Here is a 9,735-nt window from a genome sequence, read left to right as displayed (position 1 = left end):
GGAGGCTTTGATGTGCTGCTGAGTAGAGATATTTAATTAACCTCTTTATTGATTTTGATGAAGAACCACCTTCACTCTTTATGTGCAAGGGAAAAAGAGACTGAAGAGCAGCCATGTGGAGGATGGCCAAGTGAGTGCTGAGATGGGCTCAGTTCTTCACCTCTTGTTTTTTTGGTGCAAGACTGTGGTTGACCTTTGTGAATGTGCCATAAAATAGAGGCAGGGGGAGGGAGTTGAAGAAAACTGGAGAGAACATCTCCATATGTGCCTCCCACAGGTGGGGTGAGGATGTGTGAGGGTGGGCAAACACCTCCCTCCTTCCAGGAGGTGAGCTGTGGCCTCTGGGCAGAGACAGCACATGCAGGGGGGGATCAGAGGGAAGAGGGAGCTGATACCCCCAGCTCCAGCTGCCAGGGCAGAGGACGTCGGTGCTTCGGGCTGTGGTGATGCCCGGGGTGGAGCTGGGAGTGGGGCACCCCTCAGCAGCGTTACACAGCCCCCAGGGCCAGGGGCTGCCCGGGGCCGTGGCTGGGGGCCCTGCCTAGTTCTGCAGACCAACAGGAGCAGGGAGGTCGGTTAAAAATGCAGGCTAAGATCGAACTTGAAAGGCCATCAAAGTATTTTGAAGAACAACTTTGAGATACTGAAATGGCTGCTTGCTTTTCAAACACGATGGTTATTGACAAGTTTGGGAGTTTGCTGGGATTTCCTGATTTAATGGGGCTTAACATCTTGAATTGAGGACCTTTTAAATTCTGCATTACGTTGGCTGTTGTTAATGATATTGTTAATATTTAATGAATGGAAAAAGACAAAGGTAGATAGCTGATAACTCTTTTAAAATAAAAATCTCCATTATGACAATCCTGAGGAATCTTTGTATTGGTGTTACTTCGGTTACTGGAAGGACAGAACATAAAGGCTGGGAGAGGGGAGAGAAACCTCGCTGTGCCAGGCGCCACCGGGATGGGGGGTGGTCAGAAGCTTGCAGTCTGAAAGACAGGGAGGACATGGGGACAGGAGGTCCCCAGTTAGTGAAGGCTGTGCCCACGTCTCACCCTGTCTCACTTGAACCATCCACTGTGCTGTGGCCTGCTGGGCTGAGGACTCAGAGCCCTGGCTGTGCTGGGTGCCCCTGTCCTGTGGGTGCCACATCCCTGTGACCGCTGCATGGGCCAGGGAGGCTTCCTGAGCTTGGGCTCACAGTGCTGCTGCTTAACCTGGGCTCTTTTCTCCCCTTCCCTTGGGACCCTTCTCCTCCCCAGCCAGCAGAGATTTGAAGAGCAGGTGGGTGGGAGCTGCTCCCCGAGGCCCTCACCCCTGCAGAGCCGTGGGAGCTTGGCCAGACCCCATCTTTTCATCTGCTTAAAGCCAGGCAACAGGAATTTCTGTCCTCCACAGTGGATCTGGGTTCTGCTGAACCCCTCCAGAGCTGGCAGGAGCACAGGCCAGGATTTCAAGGGCTGCCCTGCCACATCCTTTGCCCTCTGTACAGAAGGAGCCTCATGTGCTTTACTGAAGAGCTGCATTGCAACTGCTTTTTGCAGAAAACAACACGTTCACCAGAATTCTGTGTCGTAATGAGGAGTTTGGACAGAAAAATGCTTTTTAGAGGACTCCAATGCTGGAATTCAGAGAGGATGGAGGTTTCTTAGCTTTTTAGATGTTTAGTCATGGTAGAAAATGAGTCCCAGCAGGGTAGGTGATGACTGGGTCAGATGTTGGGGTAAAGGTTTTGCTGCAAGGCTGTTGAGAATTTTGGTGCCTAAATCTAAAGCAGCTGAGGATGGGGAGGGCACTGAGCTGAAGGACTTGAGCAGGGGTCTCTGCTCTCTGGACAAGTGCTCTAAACACCAAAAAAGTCTGCTGTGTTCCCACCTTGGATGTTGCGGTGAACCATTTTTCCAGCTGTACCTTTGAAAAACAAAGTGACGACTAAGAAATGCCATGGAAGAAGCAGTAAACCGAACTGCCTTTAGGAGGGGTCTCAGGCTGCAAATCCCAAGGGGAAAGAAAAATGTCACTGGCACCCTAAAGAAAGGCCAGACAAGCAGCCAAAACATGTGGTCTTCAGATGGCTCCATTCCCCAGCTTTCCTCCTGGTCAGCTTCAGGCAGCTCCTTGCTCCGTTGCTGGTCCTTCCCCCCTCCGAGCTGGGGCTGCGGCTCCGCCCTCAGCATCCCCCACTCCTGCCCGGACCGAGGAAGCGGAGCTGCGTTTTCGGTAGGTTGTTGCAAGGTTCTCAGTCTGTGTCTACATCTCATTTGTCCTTTCTGGTTTGCTGGTGCTGGATCCTGTTCCCCTGCAGAACTCAGCGTACAGCGAAAAGGGGATTTCGGAACAGCTCATTAAAATTCATGGAGAGTAGTGCTGTCCCATGTGAAGAAGTTTAATCCGAGACAGCCTTCAAGAAAGGCTTATTGCAGCCTTCTGCATCACCCACAAGCACTTTGGGGAAAAACAGGGAAGGAGAACAGAGTGTTAGATAAGCTGCTTTGAAATGATCTCCATAATCCTCCAAATTAAAATGTAGCTTATTAAAGACAAGTTACAGATGCAAAACAGCCAAAAAAAGGCTGGAAGTGACCCTTCCCAGGGACAATTTATGCTATTCCTGCGCTGTGACTGGATGTCACTGAGATCAAAGCTGTCCCCCGCAAGGAGCCAGCCCCACTGGTGGCACGAGATGCCCAGCCTTTCCCCCGTGCCTCGTCCCCAGGGAAGCTGGCCTTCCTCAGCACTGGAAGTAACATTAAGTAGTCACTTGAAATTCAATTTGACCCTCTCCTCGCCATGTCCTTTCACAGCCATTGGTATGAGGCTTCCTGACCCCAAAGCAGCTCCAGCTTTTACTGTTGGAATGGCACAAAGGAGAGGAAGAGAGTGTTTATTCAAGGCTCAGGGCAATTGAGATCAGGAAGTGGCCAAGAAGGGCTGCACTTTTGGAATTTTTTCAATGCCTGCTTATTTTCTGCTAGTTTCTCAAAAAAGGTGAGCCATAAAAAGCTTAACCTGTTGGATACTCCCATCAGCTTGATTCTCACCTCGATGTGCAGCTCTCATGAAAGCTTCTGCCACTGATGGCAACAGCCTCTGTCAGCAGTAACAGGGACAAGGCAAACAATCTTGGTAGGAATCACTAATGGACATCTCTTCAGATTTAAAGTACATTTAGCTGCTCATTCATCCCCCATCCCATGGCGCCTTTGGCAGCTTGCTTCAAACCTTCTCAGTCTCAGTTTCCCTCAGTCTGAAAGGCAGTATTATGGTACTTTTTTCCCAGGAACCATGTGAGATTGCTCTCTGACTGCATATCCACTTTTAGGATCCACATATGCAAGAGCAGAGCAATTCTTGTTCTCATTATCCTCGGGAAACTCTCTGTGCTTCGGGACATTCAATTGATGGCATTTTTCCAGCACTAGACCATGAAGCAGATTTTGTCTGTGGCTGAGTTCAGTGTTTGCTTTGCCTTTAAGGCTGAGCCCTCAGCCTGTGTTTGTTAAAGAGGAGCGGGGCACAAGATAGGCCAGGGGTGGAAATCAGGGGTGTGTGGGGCAGGAATCAATCCCAGCAGGAACATGTTCAGGTCACAGCTACCTTATTGCCATCTCCCACCTCAGGGAGCTCTGTTTCCAAGCTCAGGTGGAACTATTTAGCGAGGAAACCTGACTTCTCTTGCCCTGCTGTGAAGACTGAGCAGCTGCATCCTGGAGCTCCTGTTGCAAAGGAGTGATGACACATCACATCACTCCTTTGCAACATCACTTGTGTTTGCTTCAACTGCACAAGGAAGATGCTGCCTGGGAGCTCTTTAGGCGACCTGGCTGCTAAGCTCTACTGCTTGGAGTCTTCTTGCCAAAGCCTTACCTGGAGCAGCACATTCTCTGATAGGGGAAGGTGAAGTTGTTGTTCCCTTGCTGCTCTTTCTCAGCACTCCTGCCCTCTGAACAGGCCTCACCACCTGTGGAGATGTGCTCTAAGCAGGCTGGTTCTCCAAATGCTGCTTAAAGCAGTCAGGCTTCCTCCAACCAGGGAGAGAAACAGCACCCATGGTCTCTGAATCCGGCTTGTGTGCAACACACAGGGCTGCCGGCAAACCGGGCAGGCTCACGAGGCTTACCCAGCTCCCTCTCTGCATTCTGTTCAGAGCTGGGGCTTCACTTCACTGCCACGCCTGGCTGGGCAAGGGATTTTCCCTACATGCAACTGCCCCCATGGCTGCATCCCTCTGGCAGCTGGGGGGGGCTGCAAAGGGATGCTGACCATGTAGGGAGCTCAGTGAGAGCAGGCAGGGCCCCCTCCTGTGAACTCCTGGGAATGCTACTGCCCCTAGGTCCTGGACCTGGCTCTCCCCAAAGACTGCCCAGTCTGCCTGCAGTCACGTGGGGATGATGGGCCACAGCCCTAAAGGGTTTGGACGACAGCAGGGCTGCAATCCCCAGCAGCTGGAAAGGGGCTGGATGGATGAGGCCACACATCCATAGCTGCAAAGACTGGCTGACCCCTCTAGCTCTGCTGGCCTCCCTCCCGAGTGATGACGAATGCAGGCCCTCAGCCTTTCAGGGGCTAATAAATCCGCAGTTGTTCAATAACATGGCAAGCTCAATTGCTTCCCAGGGCTCGGTGCTTACAGCTAAATGTTAGATTACAGATTATAGGCACTGCTTCTCCCTCAGAGCCAGCCCTGCCCAAACACTGAAAGCCGAGAGGAGGAAACATCCCCCAGCCCTTCCATGGGTACAGGGGCTGGGGGAGTCCTGCTACCATTGGTCCCTCCAGGGAAGGACAGAGACCTGGGGCCCCAAGAATTTGGTCTACAGTGTTGATAGGTAGGAGAATATTTCTCAGATCCTTTTGCAAGTTCCCGAGCAGATGGGTGACAGGGTCAAATTGGCCCACCAGGGGCTTTTCACTCCTCAACCAGCAGAAAGCTCTGTGTATTTTCCCTTCCTGAAGCAATTATATTTGGTCTCAAACCTGATGTGAACAAGACAGACACAGCTAGGAGGTGATGTTTTACACACCTTAGGGAATAGGCTGGTGCTTCCATAGCTTCCAGCACCCCTCAGAATCATCCTCATCAAGAAAAGAGGAAAGGTGGGTCTGATGGAGCCATCCTTGGCAAGAGGAGCCATGGGGCCAATGCTTGTGGCCAGTGAGCACAGACAGAGACTGAACAGATGCATGGGAGGAAATGCACATCCTGAGAAAGGCAGAGAGCTGAAGCCGTGGGGGATGGCTCTGAATGTTCTCTGTGGGAACCTGAACCAAAGCTTCTCTGATAACCAATATGCAGTGGCATGTTTCCTGCCCTCTTCCCAAAGGCCAGAGGAACCCAAGAGTGAGGAGGCAGCAGGAGCTGTTGGCAGGGTGGTGCCAGGTGAGCAGGGGAGCAGCTCTGCCAGCCCCACCTCGAGGCAGCAGCAGGGAGGGAAGCCAGCCTGGAACGAGGGCATTTCGGGCACTCCTGGGACCTCAAAATGCATCCAAAAAGTTTAGGCAAGCTGAAAACTTCAACCCTTTATTTTTCTTTAAGGCTTTTTTGGATCATATTTTGCTGTCTGCTTCCAGTATTTCCCCCTGGTATTCCAGTATTTCCATGCTCCTGGGCTCTCAGTAGCACAAGCACTATCTCAGTTCTTTTTGCACTTTTCAACACTTGTTATGGATCTCTGCCAAGAAACCTGATAATTTTTTTCCCCATTTAAGGGAAAGAATTTTGGGCTATAAAAGAAAATCTCCATTGTACCTAAAGTGTTTCCAGTCTGGAAAGAAAATCTCTGGAAACTGAGGAAAGTCTTAAAGGGACATAATAGGAAACACTCGGCAACAGAGGCAGCTTATTGTGCATGACTGCCTTTCCCACTCCCAAGGAAAAGTACAAGGCCCTTGGGCTGCAAGAACAATACGGGTTATTGTTACATCTTAGAGCTCATTTCAGAATGTGAAACTCAGCAATGGGGAATCAGCCAAAACTCAGGGGCCACCAAAGCTGCTGCTCCCCTCTCTGTGGGAGACCCTCTGTCCCACATGCCATCGCTGTGACAGGGCTGAGCGCTGGTTTGCAGGCGGGCCGGGAGCCTTCCTTTTCTCACAGCCCTTTGTTTTCCTGTGAGCAGTAAAATGGTGTAAACCAGCCTCCCCTCTTGCTTCACAGGATGGACAGGAAGATGCCAGACTGTCATACAGGGCAGGTGTTTGGGAAGATGTGATACTTTTCCTTATGCAGGCAGAGGAGTCACTGCAGATCAGCAGAGGGATATTTATTTCCACATTTAGGCTCAGCCTATTTCCCTCTCGTGTTGTAGCTCAACAAACACTGCCTTACAGACCTGTTCTGCCTGGCAGTGAAATCCAGATATGTCTATGCCACTGAATGCAAGCCCAGGAGAACATACCTTTGCTGTGCTCTGCATATTTCCTCTGACGTACTTGGGGTTTAAGGTGTTTCCTTGTCAATAATTGCTGTAATACCTGGAGAGAAACAGGGTTTGCACAAACTGCATCCAAACATTTGACTGGCTCCATAGGCTGGGGAAATAACAAACCATAAATTAAATTTGCAAAGCTCAGAGTACAAAAATATCAACTGAAATGTGTATCCAAACCAAGAGTGGGTGAAATAACCTTGGAGAAGAGTGAGCAGGATGCACATTTCTGCATCTTCAGGCCTGCACTGCCCCTTGCTGACAAACTCTTCGTGTGGGACAGAAATGCTGCAGGGAACAGATGTCCTGGGGGTGGAAACATCCTTTCCTCTCCCCAGACTCATGGATCACCCCAGGCAGAGCCAGCTGGAGGGACTGCCCTGGGCAAGGCTCCCTCTCCCAGCCTCTTCAGTAGCATTTTCAGCACTGGCCAGAAGAGCCGTGGGGAAGGGGGAGCTCCCAGTACTGGGGGAGCCTGTGCTGCCCCTCCTTGTGCTCCCCTCCAGGGCTGCTTCTCCAGCCTCTTGGCAGAACACGTGGAAGTGGCAGGGAAGCCTGAGTGATGCAGGAAGATACAAATGCCCTGCTGATAAAGCCAAGGTGCCTCTCTCCAGTGATTTAACTGGTGAATCTGATGCATCTCCCTGCATTAGGCTGCTTGTCATTTTCCCTCTCTGCATCACGAGGGGAGATAATGAGCCTGGGAGGTCAGGGCTGACAAACCCTTGCTCTCCTACGGCACCTGCCAGCTGGAAGTTTCAAAGCATTTTGTAATCATTAACAGATTTAGCTTCCTAGCCCTGATCCGGGGTTTTGTCTCTGTTATAAGAGGAGTAAAGTACAGCCTGGAGGTGAAATGATGAGAAAGCAACAGGAGAATTGAAGTGTTCTGAACATTGCCCTAATGTCTATCCTGAATTAGAAGTATTCATGGGGTAGGAGGAGCTCCTTCACTGGAGGGGCACTGGGCTGGGATTAGGCTGGTCAACAGGTTTCATTCCCAGTTCTTCCTTCCACCCCTTTCTGGGCGATCTTGCTTCTCTATATCTTCATTTCCTCATCTCCAAAAGGAAGGTAGTGACCAGCTTCTTGTAAGAAGTTCCTAAATGTACAGCTGATACACAGTTGTGTGAAGTACTGGACAAAAACCACTGTTTGGGATTTCAGAAGGCGACCTCTAAGGAAGATGTCAACATTCAAACACCAAATATAATAGTCTAGCACTGACACTGAGAACGCTGGGCATCAGGAGCCAGGCATGGGTGAGAGAAGCATAGAAAATGGGGAAAAGCAGCACGGGGAGTCTTTTTTCCTAGTTAATCACAAAAAATCAGACACCAGGCTCCTGTTTCAGAAACGTTGTAGTAGGAACTGACACTAGAGTCCGAGAGCCACGAGCAATCAAGGCAAGAGAAGGGCACAGCTGTGTACCCCTGATACATCAGCCTGAACAGGTGAACCGCATTAAGTGACACTAATTGGTGCTAATGGAGCTCCAGGCTTCTGGGGAGGGCCATTTCCCTTGGTGGGAGTAAGGGAAAGAGACAAGAGGGACAGTTTGGCAGAGCAATACTTTGATTGCTGTGCTCTTACTTGGAAAGTCACAGTTTTCTCCATTTCTGGTGTGTTTTCAGGTTAGTAAATGCTAGTTTACGTTATATTCATAGTCCTAATCGGCAGCAGAGATCCACTACTGTTCCTCTTATCTGTTTCTGCAAATATCTGCAACCGTCGCTGTGGGCTCGTTCCTTCGACGAGGGGCAGTCGGGGTGGGGGCGAGGGCCTGGATCGCCCTCACACGCGGGGTGATGAGCAACCTCCCTGAGCTCCGCTGCTCCCGGCTCGGCGAGGAATCGCCTGGGAGGCGGCGGGGGCCCTGCCGAGCTGCCTGGCGCTCTCCGCTCCTCGCTTTTCGGTGGCACACACCGCCGCTCCTGTTGTCACGGCCGATGGCCCCGGGAGCTGCCGGAGCAGCCCCGCCGCCTTAGGGAGGGGGCTGGCGGCCGGGGCGGCGGGCGCGGCGCGGAGCGGCCCCGGGCGCTGCAATGCTGCGCTCCCGCTCACAGCGGAGCTGCCCGGCCCCAGCCCCGACCCTTCCGCCCCCCCGCCCCGCGCCGGGACAGCCGCGCACGGCCGCGCCGGAGCCACGGGCTGCACTTGTTGATCCCCGTGCCGCGGCAGCGGGAGGAAGCCCCGGAGCTTCCCTTTGTGTCTGCCCGGAGAGAGGGCTGGGGGGCGGGCGCAGACGCGGCTCCGGCGCTGGCTGTAGGTAGGAGTGAGGAGCCGCAGCCGAGGGAAGGCCTTGGAAAGCTTCCTGCCGAAGGATCCGATTTACCTCGTTTCCCTTCCCCTCCCCCTGGGCTCCGTGGACAGCCGGGAGCGCCGCCGCCATCCCTCCGCCTTGAGGCTGCCCGCGGGGGGATGCGAGCGGGGCCGCCCCTGCCGCCCGCCCCGCCGCAGGATGTAGCCGCCCTCGGCCCCGCACGCCCCGCGCCGCCTCGCCGGGAGCCCGCAGGAGGAGGTAGGTGAGGGCTGGGCTCGGGCCGAGCCACGGGAGCCTCTCCCCGTGTGCGGCGGCGGCTGCCGGGAGGCAGCGGCGGGGTCCGATTTTTGGGTCTGGGGGGGACCTGGGTCGGCGGGGACGGGGCCGAGCCCCGAGCTGTGCCAGCTGTGCACGGGGAAGCCGCTCCTGCCTGCGCCGGGGCTTCTCTTCGTGCCATTTTGTGTAAGCAACAGTGCTCGGGGCTGTCAGGAGCCACCCGGCGCCCTAAGGCGGGCTCGGTGGTTTTTTTTCCTTATTCTCGTTTTTGTTGCTTTCCCGGTTATGCAGAGGCCGGCGTGGGGGGCTTGGGGGGCGTCCCTGGGCAGCCCAGAGAGGCAGAGCGCGTCCTTAGAGTGGCTTTAAATCCTCCCTTTTCCCTGCCCCAGCTCTTTCCTCGGGAAATCTCTACGGCTGGAGTTACTAAAAGCCTCCGCATCTCCCCGCAGCCTACACGGCCGGGCAGGGCGGGGGGCACCGCCGGGGGCCGCTCCGGCTGGGTCGTGGGGACGCGCGGGGTCCGGCGGGGCCGCGCGCTCCGGGATGGGAGCCCGGTGCCAGCGCATCCCCGGCCGGCGGCCCAGCGCCTCTCGGGGCGCATCCCCGAGCGCCGCTCGGGGCAGCCCCGCGCCCGACCCGGAGAGGCTCCCGGGGCCGTGCCCGGCCTCCGCAGCCCTCCCGGACGGGGCGTGCGGGGACCCTCCCGGGCGGAGGCGGGGGCCCGCCGGGGCGGAGGAGACCCCCCGGCCGCCGCCCGGGGGAGCT

General features: G+C 54.4%; 1 protein-coding gene across 1 annotated transcript in view; it reads left to right on the top strand.

Annotated features, from left to right (window-relative positions):
- Nucleotides 1-8,532: 8,532 nt before the first annotated feature.
- Nucleotides 8,533-9,735, top strand: part of KCNB1 (potassium voltage-gated channel subfamily B member 1) — a 115,134-nt gene continuing 113,931 nt past the window's right edge. The window contains exon 1 of the mRNA XM_042044629.1: nucleotides 8,533-8,952. The gene's annotated coding sequence lies outside the window, so the exon portion shown is untranslated. The remainder of the gene's footprint in view (nucleotides 8,953-9,735) is intronic.

Source organism: Corvus kubaryi, unplaced genomic scaffold, assembly GCF_017639235.1.
Source record: "Corvus kubaryi isolate FWS band 111438036 unplaced genomic scaffold, C.kubaryi_AGA036_p1.0 134, whole genome shotgun sequence".
NCBI lineage: Eukaryota > Metazoa > Chordata > Aves > Passeriformes > Corvidae > Corvus > Corvus kubaryi.
This window is presented reverse-complemented; position numbering and strand designations above follow the sequence as displayed.